This window comes from Schistocerca cancellata, chromosome 6 (assembly GCF_023864275.1).
Source record: "Schistocerca cancellata isolate TAMUIC-IGC-003103 chromosome 6, iqSchCanc2.1, whole genome shotgun sequence".
Classification (NCBI taxonomy): Eukaryota; Metazoa; Arthropoda; class Insecta; order Orthoptera; family Acrididae; genus Schistocerca; species Schistocerca cancellata.
In genome coordinates, this window is record NC_064631.1 from 337727297 (window position 1) to 337742170 (window position 14874).

Consider the following 14874-nt stretch of genomic DNA (forward strand, 5'->3'; position numbering starts at 1 on the left):
GTCTGGCCCCCGTGACGGCCGTTGTGGCCGCGACAGCGCCCATCCATCAGCGGCGCGCTCGCCGTGAACTGCAGCCGCCGTGTCATACGCACCACCCTCAGCGCTGCACTGCAACTCATGTGGTATTATGGATGGACCTTGAAGCGAAACCACACGATGAGGAGTGGGAATTTCTGTACAAATTGCCCCTTGTTTTAAACGGTTCAGAAAGATTTTCTTCACTTTTGCTCTTCTCTTAATACTCGGGTCTTCGGTGGAGTCAGGTCGTAAGTACTGCACGATATTTCGGCAAAACAGATTCGTTGCCATCTTCAGGTGGACGCTTTTAGCTACTGGTCCGCACTTTTTCTTTAAGAATAGAGAACCCCTTTTTATCACCTCTGGAAAGGAAAGCACTCCGTCTTCAGGGCACAAGTGGCCCATCGGGACCACCCGACCGCCGTGTCATTCTCAGATGAGAATGCGGATAGGAGGGACGTGTGGTCAGCACACCGCTCTGCCGGCCGTTGTGGCCGACGGTTCTAGGCGCTTCAGTCTGGAACCACGTGACCGCTACGGTCGCAGGTTCGAATCCTGCCTCGGGAATGGATGTGTGTGATGTCCTTAGGTTAGTTAGATGTAAGTAGTTCTAAGTTCTAGGGGACTGATGACCACAGATGTTAAGTCCCATAGTGCTCAGAGCCATTTGAACCACACCGCTCTCCCGGTCGTTAGGATGGTTTTATTTGACCGGAGCCGCTACTATTCGGTCGGGTAGCTCCTCAATTGGCATCACGAGGCTGAGTGCACCCCGAAAAATGGCAACAGTGCGTGGCGGCCCGTATGGTCACCCACCCAAGTGCCGGCCAAGCCCGACAGCGCTTAACTTCGGTGATCCGGCGGGAACCGGTGTATCCACTGCGGCAAGACCGTTGCCCTGGAAGGGAAAGGCGGGCTGTTTAAGATTATATTTCGTCTATTCTATTTTGTCTCTGTGTACTGTATTTCCTTCGTGGGCAAGAAAGAAGGAGGGGTTTCTCCTAACTGGAAATACACTCCTGGAAATTGAAATAAGAACACCGTGAATTCATTGTCCCAGGAAGGGGAAACTTTATTGACACATTCCTGGGGTCAGATACATCACATGATCACACTGACAGAACCATAGGCACATAGACACAGGCAAAAGAGCATGCACAATGTCGGCACTAGTACAGTGTATATCCACCTTTCGCAGCAATGCAGGCTGCTATTCTCCCATGGAGACGATCGTAGAGATGCTGGTTGTAGTCCTGTGGAACGGCTTGCCATGCCATTTCCATCTGGCGCCTCAGTTGGACCAGCGTTCGTGCTGGACGTGCAGACCGCGTGAGACGACGCTTCATCCAGTCCCAAACATGCTCAATGGGGGACAGATCCGGAGATCTTGCTGGCCAGGGTAGTTGACTTACACCTTCTAGAGCACGTTGGGTGGCACGGGATACATGCGGACGTGCATTGTCCTGTTGGAACAGCAACTTCCCTTGCCGGTCTAGGAATGGTAGAACGATGGGTTCGATGACGGTTTGGATGTACCGTGCACTATTCAGTGTCCCCTCGACGATCACCAGTGGTGTACGGCCAGTGTAGGAGATCGCTCCCCACACCATGATGCCGGGTGTTGGCCCTGTGTGCCTCGGTCGTATGCAGTCCTGATTGTGGCGCTCACCTGCACAGCGCCAAACACGCATACGACCATCATTGGCACCAAGGCAGAAGCGACTCTCATCGCTGAAGACGACACGTCTCCATTCGTCCCTCCATTCACGCCTGTCGCGACACCTCTGGAGGCGGGCTGCACGATGTTGGGGCGTGAGCGGAAGACGGCCTAACGGTGTGCGGGACCGTAGCCCAGCTTCATGGAGACGGTTGCGAATGGTCCTCGCCGATACCCCAGGAGCAACAGTGTCCCTAATTTGCTGGGAAGTGGCGGTGCGGTCCCCTACGGCACTGCGTAGGATCCTACGGTCTTGGCGTGCATCCGTGCGTCGCTTCGGACCGGTCCCAGGTCGACGGGCACGTGCACCTTCCGCCGACCACTGGCGACAACATCGATGCACTGTGGAGACCTCACGCCCCACGTGTTGAGCAATTCGGCGGTACGTCCACCCGGCCTCCCGCATGCCCACTATACGCCCTCGCTCAAAGTCCGTCAACTGCACATACGGTTCACGTCCACGCTGTCGCGGCATCCTACCAGTGTTAAAGACTGCGATGGAGCTCCGTATGCCACGGCAAACTGGCTGACACTGACGGCGGCGGTGCACAAATGCTGCGCAGCTAGCGCCATTCGACGGCCAACACCGCGGTTCCTGGTGTGTCCGCTGTGCCGTGCGTGTGATCATTGCTTGTACAGCCCTCTCGCAGTGTCCGGAGCAAGTATGGTGGGTCTGACACACTGGTGTCAATGTGTTCTTTTTTCCATTTCCAGGAGTGTATTTTGGAAGGCTTGGGGACAGTTCTGAGATTCACCCATAGAGCCGAGGTGGACCCCGGCCAGAACTGCTGATGTTGTCACGTTACTTTGTCTTGCGATGTGATAGGAGGGAAGAGAGTTACTTTGTGGTGTGCGTGTTATGTGGTACTTGTTGTTCTTCTCCTTATGTTTACAGTCATAGAGCCCGTTTTGTTTTCGGTCTCAGTTTCGTTCGAATACAACTAGTATCGTGATATCTAGTATTTCGCTGTTCACCTTGTTCTTTTGTACGTTGACGAACTCTTTGAATTGTATTTCTCGGTAGAGCTTGATGTTGTCAGTGAGGAGCAGTTGACCATCAACTTCCTTTTTCTTTCCATCTCAAGCCGATCGTCCTGCTGATGCCTCTGTTACCCTTGATGATTTAGAGATTTGCCTTTCGCCTGGGAGGCCGTCGTGAGTTCCGTTTACACGCCCATCTGCGCCGCTCGCAATTCTGCTTGAAGTCGATTAGGTAGGCCTAAGTCAGCAGGAGCAGGCCGTTTCCATTTCGCTATTCTGGTCTCGGGTGTTTCATGGCGGTGTCGAGGTCGGCGTGCTGGATGCCCTCGCAGATCACTGCTGCGCCTTCTGCCAGTGCGGTGATTTCTTCTCCGAGAGTCGACACACAAACTCCCTCTGCTCTCCAGCATAAAGCCAGCCTACCCTCCCTGGCCGCAGAGGTTATGGTCCGTAAGGGGGGGGGGGGGGAGGCCTCTGCCATCCCGTCTTCGGTGCACTTCGGTGGCGACGCCGCTGTTTTTCCACGTCGTGATCGTCGTCGGTAGCATCTCGTCAGTGTCTGCTGAACTCGCTAAGTTCTGATCGCTCTTCCTTTTGTCGGCGCTGCTGCAGCCATTGACGGCTTTGCAGCCACGTAAAATTTCTACGTTCGGCCGACTGGTACTTCTTCTCGTGCTCTACTTCAGGGGCCACTCACATGCTCTCTGGACGATTCTGCACACTTGATAGCATTTTGGCACTATTTCGCTACGTGGATTTCATCCGCACGCTGGAAGCACTGAGGCTTTTAGTCCAGGTCTCTTTGTAGTGCTTCCGCTGTGACGGGAAAGCTGAGGAGCTTGCGCAGCTCAACCATGCTGCCGACGTCGTCTGCTGTTTCCACTGTGATGATGTACAACAATGCTCTCGTCTTATTTTTCTGTTAATCCAGCTTTACTGCAGCAACACGGAAGCCAGATCGTAGCAGCCCTTCTGAGACAATCTTCTTGTCATAGATCCAAGTCAATCCACAGAGGACTCCATTGGTTATCTTCTCTTGATCCCTTTGTTGTGTCTTCTTCTTTCTGGGCGCTGCAATGATATGGGCAGTAACAACTTCCTTCAGTGCCCTGAAGTTTTCCATACTCGCTGCCTATAGCTCGATCAAGGCGTGAGAGTCTACAGACTCGGCGCCAGGTTCCAATACGCAGCGATCTATCAACACATCGTACAGCTCTGTCTGTTCGGTGCCTGTCCACAGGATGTATAGAGGCGGCACACGTGTAAAGTCATCTTCAACATTCTTCTCCTGCCGATGGGCAAAAAAACTTGGCAAGATACACGACCATTGTTTTTCGCTGATTTACTTTTGTTATTATCGCCTTTCTTGCCCATCCTGTGGCGCGAAAAACACGACAGTTTTCTCGCGGCGTGAGTACGACAAAACCGGTGATAATGTCTCTGCAGTGCCACAGGATAGGTATACCTTCTCATATCCGTCAGTCTCGGTAGCGGAGGGCTCGCTTACCCTCTTCAGACTAAATTGGCACTGCTCACTCCTGTTTGCGCCCTAGCCTATATCTGCTGGCCGTTACCTCCTCCTCACTCCGCTTTAGTGCAGCAGCACAGGAAACGCTTTATATGTTTTCGGATGAGTCCAGTATTCCACGCCTGACTCAACTGGCTCACCTGTAGGCCGTTATGTTCATTAATGAGACGATGTTTGACCCTAACTTCAATGGTCTCTTTAATCAGGCAGTTCCAGAAGGAGGAAGATTGCTTAAGTATTTTGATGTTGTTGTAATCCAGTGCATGGCCAAATTTTATACTGTCGACTCATTTAGTGGCCTGGCGTAATTCAGTATAGCGTATATGTTCACAGCCTCTCTTTTTCTACTGTGGGCACAGCTCCACAGTGGCGCACAGTGTTGCAGTAGCAGATTTGGTAGACCTCCTTTTGTGAAGGTCTACATCGTGATTCACTGAATCTAGCCGTAGGGGGTGGACGAAATACGCATTTAACATTATGTTTTTCCAAGAACCTGCCGATTTTTCTGGAAGTATTGCCGACAAACGATATTGGCGCTAGTGATTTGGTTCTTCTTCTTCTTCTTCCTGCAGTTGTCCAGGTATAGCCTGTCTAAGCGCGTGCCTTATCTGCTTTTTGCTGCACCCATTTCTACCGAATGACGCCTCAGTGAGCTTCTGCTCAGCTGGAAAGCTTCTTGGTTGCTGGTGGACTGCACCCTGAACAAATGAGTGTAAAGCTCATTCACCCACGGAGTCTGGACGGGAAAACGTGAGTTTGCAGTTTAACTTTTGACGGGAAGTCACGCAGGAGGCCTGTGAAGATTATACTATTAGACAAGCACAGTTGTCATACAGGCACAAATTACAGATGACACATTAACTATAAATCTACGCACATTCATAGACAATGACGTTTACATACAACTAACCTGATAGAAATCATCGCGCCAATTTGTAAGTACATTACTAGTGCCCAGAGTTAGAATAATCTTTTTACATATTCGTCTGTGTCTCTTCCAGTCGTTAAATACTCACGGTTACCGGTGTAGCTGAATATCTTTTTATGCGTTCTCAAAAAATACGAACATCTCTTGCAGTTACGTTGTTTTGCAATACGCATCTACTTCCTTGTAGAGTGCTGATTATTTTAATTATTCGATTAACACGTGCTCGAGGTCATTGCTTACAATTTACAGAAGTGAAGATTACTTCGCATCCCCACCCTGTCCTCCCATTAAATTACCTTTCTCACACAACATGTGCATTAATGGTGGGCTTTTGTTACTACGTGATCTGTGCACTCCACTCATTTTTTAACTCGGTTATTGTTATATGATGCTATTGTGCTCGTTTTAGAAATTGATCTTCTTAGTATTCTGACATTTAAAATGCGGTTTCAGCACCGTTATACCCATGCCACCTCATGATATGCAACAGCAATTTCCCTGTAATGATAGGTTGCACGCAGTTGATCACCAGTGTTCTTCGAGTTACCGCATGACGCAACACTTCCTAGCAAGTTTGTTTCTGGTATGTAAGTTTCGTTCGCTACGAAATCTGAGTAGATTTGCAACTAATGTGTCATCTGCAAATGTGATATTTGTGTTACATGTTGTGATGATGTCACATGCCTCAAACGCCTCAATGAAGTTTATCTAAGAAGAAAATTACAGTCATTTAGCAGTGTAAAACAGCCTTAAGAGCACTCTGTGTGGATGTGACATCAGACTTTTTCCCTGAATGCTTATGCGACACAAAATGACTTCTGCTGAATGGCCAATGAGAGTTGGTAGTGCATCGAAACGAAATAATTTCAGAAACTGCTAAAACGCTAAATTATTTAAATAAGTTTGTCCAAAGGAACTTGTTCTGTCATATGGCCAAGATAACTGAGTACGTCAGTATTTGCCAAAACTAAATTTAACGTTCACCACAATCAGGTTTTCAGACAAACATTGTACCATATAGCACTACTGTGCAACATAATTTGTTCTTTAAAGGGAATATGTCTCCCCAGACCGTGTGATATGCACTGTATCGCGTCAAACTGTTATACGGAGTGGGCTCTAATAGGTCAGCTGTTATTTTCTTGTTCTTACGTGTGCCTGATGTCATATCAGCATATTTAAATGTCTAAACCCTTTTTGAATTTGTGTCTATAAAATACGTCTGCTAAACGTGTATCTAAGATACACATATCTCACAGAGTCGGTAGTGGCAGTGAAGCAGATGTAACAGTGTTCACATCGGCAGTGTTGGTTCAAATGGTTCTAACCACTATGGACTTAACATCTGAGGTCATCAGTCCCCTAGACTAAGAACTAATTAAGCCTAAGGACAGCACACACAGCCATGCCCGTGGCAGGATTCGAATTTTCGACCGTAGCAGCAGCGCGGTTCCGGACTGAAGCGCCTAGAACCGCTCGGCCACAACGGCCTGATCGGCAGTGTTCACTGGACCCAAGGAATGTACTGTATTCAGTATCATAAATACGGAATATTGCTTGAAACATCTATGTGCAACATAAACCGGCCTAACACAAAACGATTATTAGCTATGTGCTAGATAGATCGATCTTATATAAAACTAACTGGTGGAATTTGTTCTTCTATGTGCTTTGCCCTTGAGGTGGGAAGCTGCCGCTAAAGGCGGAAGAACCAGCAATGATAAACGGCATGAGAATGCAGAAGGCAATGGAAACAACTACATTAAGAACACAAAATGTGTAACCACAGAATGTGTGGCATGTAATTGAGAAAGTATGATGATAGTTGAGCCGTGTGCGGCTTGCGTTGATGCTGTTCACAGCTTGGCATCTTGTAATAGCGATAGTGGCGTACTATGGCACCATCTTTGGAGCGGCCCCTAGTGTTTCTCGGTCGTCGTGTGTTGAGCGAGTTGAGTGGGGACGGAGCTGCAGTGAGGGGCTGACAGCCAGTACTCGCCCGACCGCTTGCGACACACGTGCACTGTCCGACGGAACGATGTGGTCGCGAGAGTGCACGACCACGTCAAGGACCGGATTCAGCGAGTTTTAGTTGAATGCACCTTGATATCCGAGTAGTGCAACTTTCACCTGTGTATGTGTGTGTGTGTGTGTGTGTGTGTGTGTGTGTGTGTGTGTGTCCGCCCGTCGAAGTGCCCTCATGGCAATAAGTTGTTGTCAGTCGACGATGCCGGCCGGTGTGGCCGTGCGGTTCTAGGCTCTTCAGTCTGGAACCGCGTGACCGCTACGGTCTCAGGTTCGAATCCTGCTTCGGGCATGGATGTGTGTGATGCCCTTAGGTTAGTTAGGTTTAATTAGTTCTAAGTTCTAGGCGACTGATGACCTCAGACGTTAAGTCGCATAGTGCTCAGAGCCATTTGAACGATTTTTTCAGTCGACGATTTATACTGGGATCTTTTCGGTGCCTGACTTGGGTGGGGACGACCGTTGGTTGGTCATTCGGTTGGGACGACCGTTGGTTGGTCATTCGGTTGGGACGACCGTTGGTTGGTCATTCGGTTGGCCGTAGCAGCGGACGACGTGCATTTGGTCTTCCGACCGCTTCTGGCTTCTCTCTGTTTGTGCCGACTTATAATTCGTCAGTGTTGTTTCACAGTGGCTGGTTTTAGCATTGTGAGTTGGTGGTGGAATTGTTTTCCCGAATCTGTGTGTATGTTGTAATTTTCAATGAGCAGATATTTTAATGCTGTCTGCATACTGGATTTAGTGACGAGTTGCGAACGGACATCAGGTCGGTTGGGGGCGCAGCAGCGAGCAGGTCCGTGTAGCGTGAGGGCAAGGCGGGGCCGCTGGCGGAGTGCTGCCACTGCCGTATCGAGGAGGGGTGGCTGCGAGAGCGACGACTACGTTGCACATCGAACCCTAGAAGTTTAAGATGGGTGAAGAGTTAACTGATAATGCAACCTCGAGTATTCTGAGATCTCGCCTTTGGTTGGTGGGTTGTTGCTCCTATGGCCACTGAGCCTGGCTGCAACGAGGGAAGTGTTATGAGACGATGAAATATTGCAGTCATCTTTCTCTATTTGTTATTCATCATTGAATTTAGTATTATTCCTATTAGTGAACTGCAACCAGCGGTATTTTCTGCCTTGTGGCTGCTAACGCCCCAGTTACCTGCCATGGAGATTAGCGTATTTTTCCGGCAGTGCACCTTTCCTCTTCTTGTGATGCTGTCCGACACGGCGTGTAGTTCGACAGCCTTTTGTTTTTTACTGTGTATATTTTTTGGGAGGTCTACCTTGGTTCTAGTGTTTCCTTCGGCCTTGGGTGTTTCCTGCAGACGTGGTGCTGTGTGTCTCTTCGCCCTTGCCTAGAAATTATCCATCGTTGTTACCGGTGATCGGACGTTAGGCGGATTGGTTAGTCGGTCGGTCAGCGCTTAAGCTTCCACGAGTTTGGGTTGCCATCCTGTTACGTGATTACAACTCTTGGCTGCCTGTCTTACCTTACCTGATATTTGATTTACCTTCTCAGGCCAACCGTTGGAACACTTGCTGAGAACCGCTTATCGTGATACCTTAGATCGTGATGTATGTTTTGAGGATATTTGTAATTTTCTTATTGTGGTTAGTGAGGCCTTCACCCGAGCAATAATTTCACTTCTTTCATAATAAGGCCTTCAGCCGTGTTACAATAAGTTTTTCTTAAAGCGAACTTGTCTTAACAACAAGGTATTTGTTCAGATGTATGCTATTTGGAATTGTTTTCCTGACATATAATTCAGGCCTTCATCCGTTTGTTATTTGAAATTATTTGTAGCCTTCAGCCGAGTAATAATTTCACTTCTTTTATAATAAGCCCTTCAGCAGTGTTACAGTTTGTTTTAAAACGAAATATTTATCTTAATATGAGCTATCTGAAATTGTTCTTCTTGCTTGTAATTCAGGCCTTCAGCCGTCATACAGTCAATTGTGCTTTTAGAGACTGTTTCAAAATTTTAATTTCTTTAAATAAAGTTCACATATATGTTGTACAACCGAGAGTAACTCATTACCGCCCCGTCCACAATCGTAACCTTATCCTGTCCCATCCTGAGAAACTAGCTCTCAATAATCTCTCAACTGGCAAAAAAATTTAGCTACAGTCCCACTTTCGGTTCTCCATGAGGGGATTGCCAAGGGAGAGCTGACCATGAGAAAATGAAGGCATCACCAACGAAATTATAACGTTCTACGAGTCGGGGCGACGAATGTGAGAAACTTGAACGTGGTAGAGAAACAAGAAAACCAGAAAATCTATAGTGGATGGGGAGAAATGAAACAACGCAACGATTTCTAGTTAAATGCATATAGGGTAATATCAACAGCAAGACAGATTGGTATAATGGGATCAGGATTCGTTATGAATATGGAAAATAGGGCAGAAAGTGCGTAACTGTGAACGTTTCCGGGATAGGGTTACTATCATCAGAATCGACAGCATACCAACACTGACAACGATAGTTCAGTGTCGACGTCGCAAGCTGAAGATGAAAAGACGGAGAAAGTATATGAGGATATTGAACTAGAAATTCAACACGCAAAGGAGATGAAAATATAATAGTCATGGAGGACTGGAATACAGGTGTAGAGGGAGGAGTAGATGGCTCCGAGCACTATGGGACTCAACTGCTGAGGTCATTAGTCCCCTAGAACTTAGAACTAGTTAAACCTAACTAACCTAAGGACATCACAAACATCCATGCCCGAGGCAGGATTCGAACCTGCGACCGTAGCGGTCTTGCGGTTCCAGACTGCAGCGCCTTTAACCGCACGGCCACTTCGGCCGGCCAGGGAGGAGTAGAGGAAAGGATTACGAGAGAATGTGGGCTTGGTACTAGGAATGAGAGAGGAGAAAGATTAATTTCTTGTAGTAGTAGCGAATTTCAGTTAGATCACATCATGGTCAGTCAGAGATTCCGAAATCACATACTGCATTATAAGGGTACCCAGAAGCAGATATAGACCCAGAACACAAAGTAGTAGTGATGAAAAGTAGGAAGAATTTTAATGATTACTCAGGAAAAATTAATACGCAAAGCAGCGGGATTCGGAAGTGCTAAGGAAGGAATGGATATAGATACTGCAACTGGGAATATTTCAGTAAGCAGTACAATTGAAGAGGAATAGACATCTCTACAAAGGGAATTTACAGAAGTTGGAAAGAAAAACATAGGCACAGAGAAGGTAACTGCGAAGAGACCATGCTAAAGAAGAAATACGTCAGATGATCGACGAAAGAAGGAAGTTCAAATTCAGGAAATTCAGGACTACAGAAATAAGAGTCGTGGAGGAGTGAAATAAATAGGAAGTGTAGCAAACTTAAGACGAAATGACTGCATGGCAAACGTGAAGGAAAAAGGAATGATTGTCGGAAGGACTGACTCGGAATATATAAAAGTCAAAACAGCCTTCGGTGACGTTAAAAGCAAGGGTGGTAACATTAAGATTGCAATTGGAACTGCATCGATAAGTGCATAGGAGGGAGCGGATTGGTGGAAAGAATAACTGAAGGCTCATATTAGGCGAAGGAGTTGCCTGATGATTTCACAAAAGAGGAGACAGGAATCGACAATGGAGTGGTAGGGAATCCAGCGTTAGAACCTGAATTTGAAACAGGTTTGGTCGACTTATGAGCAAATACGGCAGAAGGGATGGATAACATTCCATCAGAATTTCTAAAATCATTGGGGAAAATGGCAACAAAACGACTATTCATAATGGTGTGTGTAATGTATGAGCCTTGAGCACTGAGTTATGGATAAATATCATCCATACAATTCCGATAACAGCAAGAGGTGTTTGGTCCCATAAGATGTTACCATAAGATCTTACTTACAACAAGAGGTGACAAGTGCGAGACTTACAGCACAATCAGCTTCAAAACTAGAACATCCAAGTTACTGACAAGAATAATATTCACAAGAATGCAAAAAGAAATTGTGGATGTGTTAGACAACGATCAGATTGACTTTAGGAAAGGTGAAGGGGCTATTCTGACGTACCGATTGATAATGGAAGGAAAACTAAACAAAAATAAAAATACGTTTATAGGATTTTCCGACATGGGAAAGCGTTAACAATGTAAAACAGGGCATTCTGCGAAAAATGGGGTAGGCCGTAGGGAGAGACAGGGAACATACGATGTGTATAAGAGCCAAGAGGGAATAATAAGCGTGGAAGACCAAGAATGAAGTGCTTGGATTAACGGTTTAAGACAGAGATGTAGTCTTTCGCCCCTACTGTTCAGTCAACATATCGAAGAAGCCATGATGGAAATAAAAGGACAGTTCGGGGATGGTATTAAAATTCAAGGTGAAGGGGTATCAGTAACACGATACGCTAATAACATTGTTATCCTTAGTGAAAATAAAGGAGAACTACAAGATCTGTTGAATGGAATGAACAGACTAATATTTAAAGAATACGGATTGAGAGTAGCTCGGAGAAAGGTGAAAGTAATAAGTAGCAGAAATGAGAACAACGATAAACTTAACACCAGGATTGATGGTAACGAAGTAGATGAAGTTAAGGAATTCTGCTACCTAGGCAGTAAAATAGCCAATTACGGATGGAGCAAAGTGGACGTAAAAAGCAGACTAGCACTGGAAAAAAGGACATTCCTGGCCAAGAGAAATCTACTAGTATCAAACATAGGCCTTAACTGGAGGAAGAAATTTCTGAGAATGTACGTTTGGAACACACCATTGTATGATAACGAAACATGGACTATAGGAAAACCGGAACAGAATCGAAGCATCCGAGATGTGGTGCTACAGACGAATGTTGAAAATTAGGTGGACAGGTAAGATAAGGAATGAGAAGGTTCTACGCAGAATCGGAGATTAAAGGAATATGTAGAAAACACTGATAAGAAGAAGGGACAGGATGATAAGACATATCTTAAGGCATCAGGGAGTAACTTCCGTGGTACTAGACGGAGCTGTAGAGAGAAAAAACTGTCTAAGGAGACAGAGATTGGAATACATCCAGCAAATAACTGAGGACATAAGATGCAGGTACTACTTCGAGGTGAAGAGTCTGTCACAGGAGAGGAATTCCTTTCGGACTGTATCAAACCAGTCAGAAGACTGATGACTCATAAAAGTGCTTTAATGCATTTCTGTAATGATGTGAGACAATAACGAATCACTACACCTTTGTGAAAATTGCAAGTATGGACAATGTACTAGCAAACTACACACAGTTTCTGCTTCATAGATAAATTTATAACTTCCCTGGAGGGTATTTGTAGCGAGAAAATCAATAAAAATTCAAAGAATCCTCTTAGTGATTACATTCTTTTGGTATTCAGCACTGATATATTTCTAAGTCATGTCTTGAATCTAGAAGGGCACGTAATTCAACTTTTATTGATTCAGTGAATCTATAGCCTGGTGGCATAGCAGTATGACACGACGCACAAACCTAGATATCTCGATCTGAGCAATGTATGAACAAACATGTTGCCCACTCCAAAGGTAATTTATATGCTTAGCTTTACATTGTGTTCCAGAGATATGATGATGTCAGAAATTTCTTCCTTATCATACAAATTGTTTCTCAAGTTAAATCCCTGTTTCTCAACACATAGTCTACCAGTCCTACAGGGATGGATGAGGTATCGCTACAAATAATTTGTAGCCAGCATACTGATTTTCCGCTAAAACTTACTATGTGCGGATAATTTTAACATTAAAAGAGACTTTAAAGTATGACAGGCAAAACCGCATCATGGATGCCCAGATTCATACCTACACGTATTTTACGAAGCAAACTTGTTAATGACGAATAAGAGACTCCCTTTTTATGTCAACTCATTACAAATACCATTTTAATTGTTTAGAAGTATTTGGCTTGGTTCAAATGGCTCTGAGCACTATGGGACTCAACTGCTAAGGTCGTAAGTCCCCTAGAACTTAGAACTACTTAAACCTAACTAACATAAGGACATCACACACATCCATGCCCGAGGCAGGATTCGAACCTGCGACCGTAGCGGTCGCGCGGTTCCGGACTGTAGCGCCTAGAATTGAAGTACTTGTTAACTGGACTGTTTTTGTACAGCATTGTCGTAGATAACAACCGTGACCACTGCAGTAGTCTGTAATCTCTTCCTTAGAGTACAATTTGACTTTCCGAACGATAAACATATTTATCATTGTTGCCTTGAAGTTATGATTTCCCTATTGCTACTACAACCTAACATGGTTACTGTAACTGGAAGATTTGTCGAGTTAAATTTATGGTTTATGTGACTCTACTGACAGTGCCTGATCTCTGCACGTCGTACAAGCCGCGACAAACATTCCGAATGCAAAACAAAGTTTTGTAAACATGGAAATGTATATAGAAAAATGTATCACAAATTCATGATTATTATTTCACATCGTTGGGTTAATTTTTAAAGTTGTTTCCTCATCGTTCCCACAACTACCTGTATCCCGACAACTATACTTATGCCAGATACTGCCATTATTTAAAACTGTAAAAGTGTGGAAGTTTCGCTCGGGTTTCTTGGTGTGAAATATGTTTTTTATACAAGAAGATTTATTTTGTAGAGGAAACAATTCTACTAAAATTTCTGTCTAGACATCGCTTTCTTTTGTATTGACTAGGCTCGTACCTTCCATTTTAGATGTCTTTATACAGGGTGAAAATTATTTAAACCGACAAACTCGGGGAGGTTGTAGGGGACATCAAAACGAATATTTTTCCCTAATTTCATTTTTTCGTATGAGGATTATTTAAACCGGTGGAGGCCGTATTACGCTCTTCACTTGTTAGAGGCCGTATTAAATCTTCAGTTATTAGAGGGCGTATTACGCTCTTCAGTTGTAGACAACTGCTGTGCACCAGTGTAGTAGTGCATTGTCTCCGTTTACTAATGGAGCGATACACCTGGAATGAGTGCACTGACATGTTTTGTGCGTACTACGTAGAGCACCACAACGGACGAGCTGCGCAGCGGGTTTGTCAACAACAATATCCTAATTGCCGTATCCCGCATCATGCGACCTTTGCTGCTGTGTACCAATGTCTGCGTGAGACGGGTCATTTAGCAGATTACCTGGACAGGGATGCCGTCGCATGGTAAGAACGTTGCAATTTGAGGAAGCTGTCTTGCAGCATGTGGCGGGGGATCCTTCAATCAGCACTCGTGCAAAGGGTAGTCCTTCGAGAGCAAGTGTTACGTCCATTTCACTTACAGCATGTCCACAACCTGGAACCACTTGATTACCCACCCAGAGCACAGTTTTCGCAGTGGTACTGGGACACTGTGAAATGGATCCTACATTTCCATCCTCTGTGTTGTTTATCGATGAAGCAACGTTCGGGCGTGATGGAGTCTTCAACATGCACAATTCGCATGTTTGGACTGAGGACAACCCACATGCTACAGTTACTAGCATTCATCATGTGCGGTTCTTCGTTAATGTGTGGGTCGGTGTTGTTGGGGACTGTTTAATTGGGCCGTATCTGCTACCTAGGCCATTAAATGGCAGGCACTATTACAATTTTCTCGCCAGAGTATTGCCGGAATTGCTGGAAATCGTCCCGCTCCCCACAAGACAAAGCATGTGGTTCCGACATGACGGGGCGCCGGCACATTTCAGTCGTGTGCGTCGATTCCTGGACCGACGGTTCCCAGAAACGTGGATTG

The 14874-nt window shown here is 45.7% G+C and overlaps 1 pseudogene; it reads right to left on the reverse strand.

Moving 5' to 3' along the window:
• Positions 1-798: 798 nt before the first annotated feature.
• LOC126089874 (5S ribosomal RNA) lies at positions 799-916 on the reverse strand (annotated as a pseudogene).
• Positions 917-14874: the final 13958 nt, after the last annotated feature.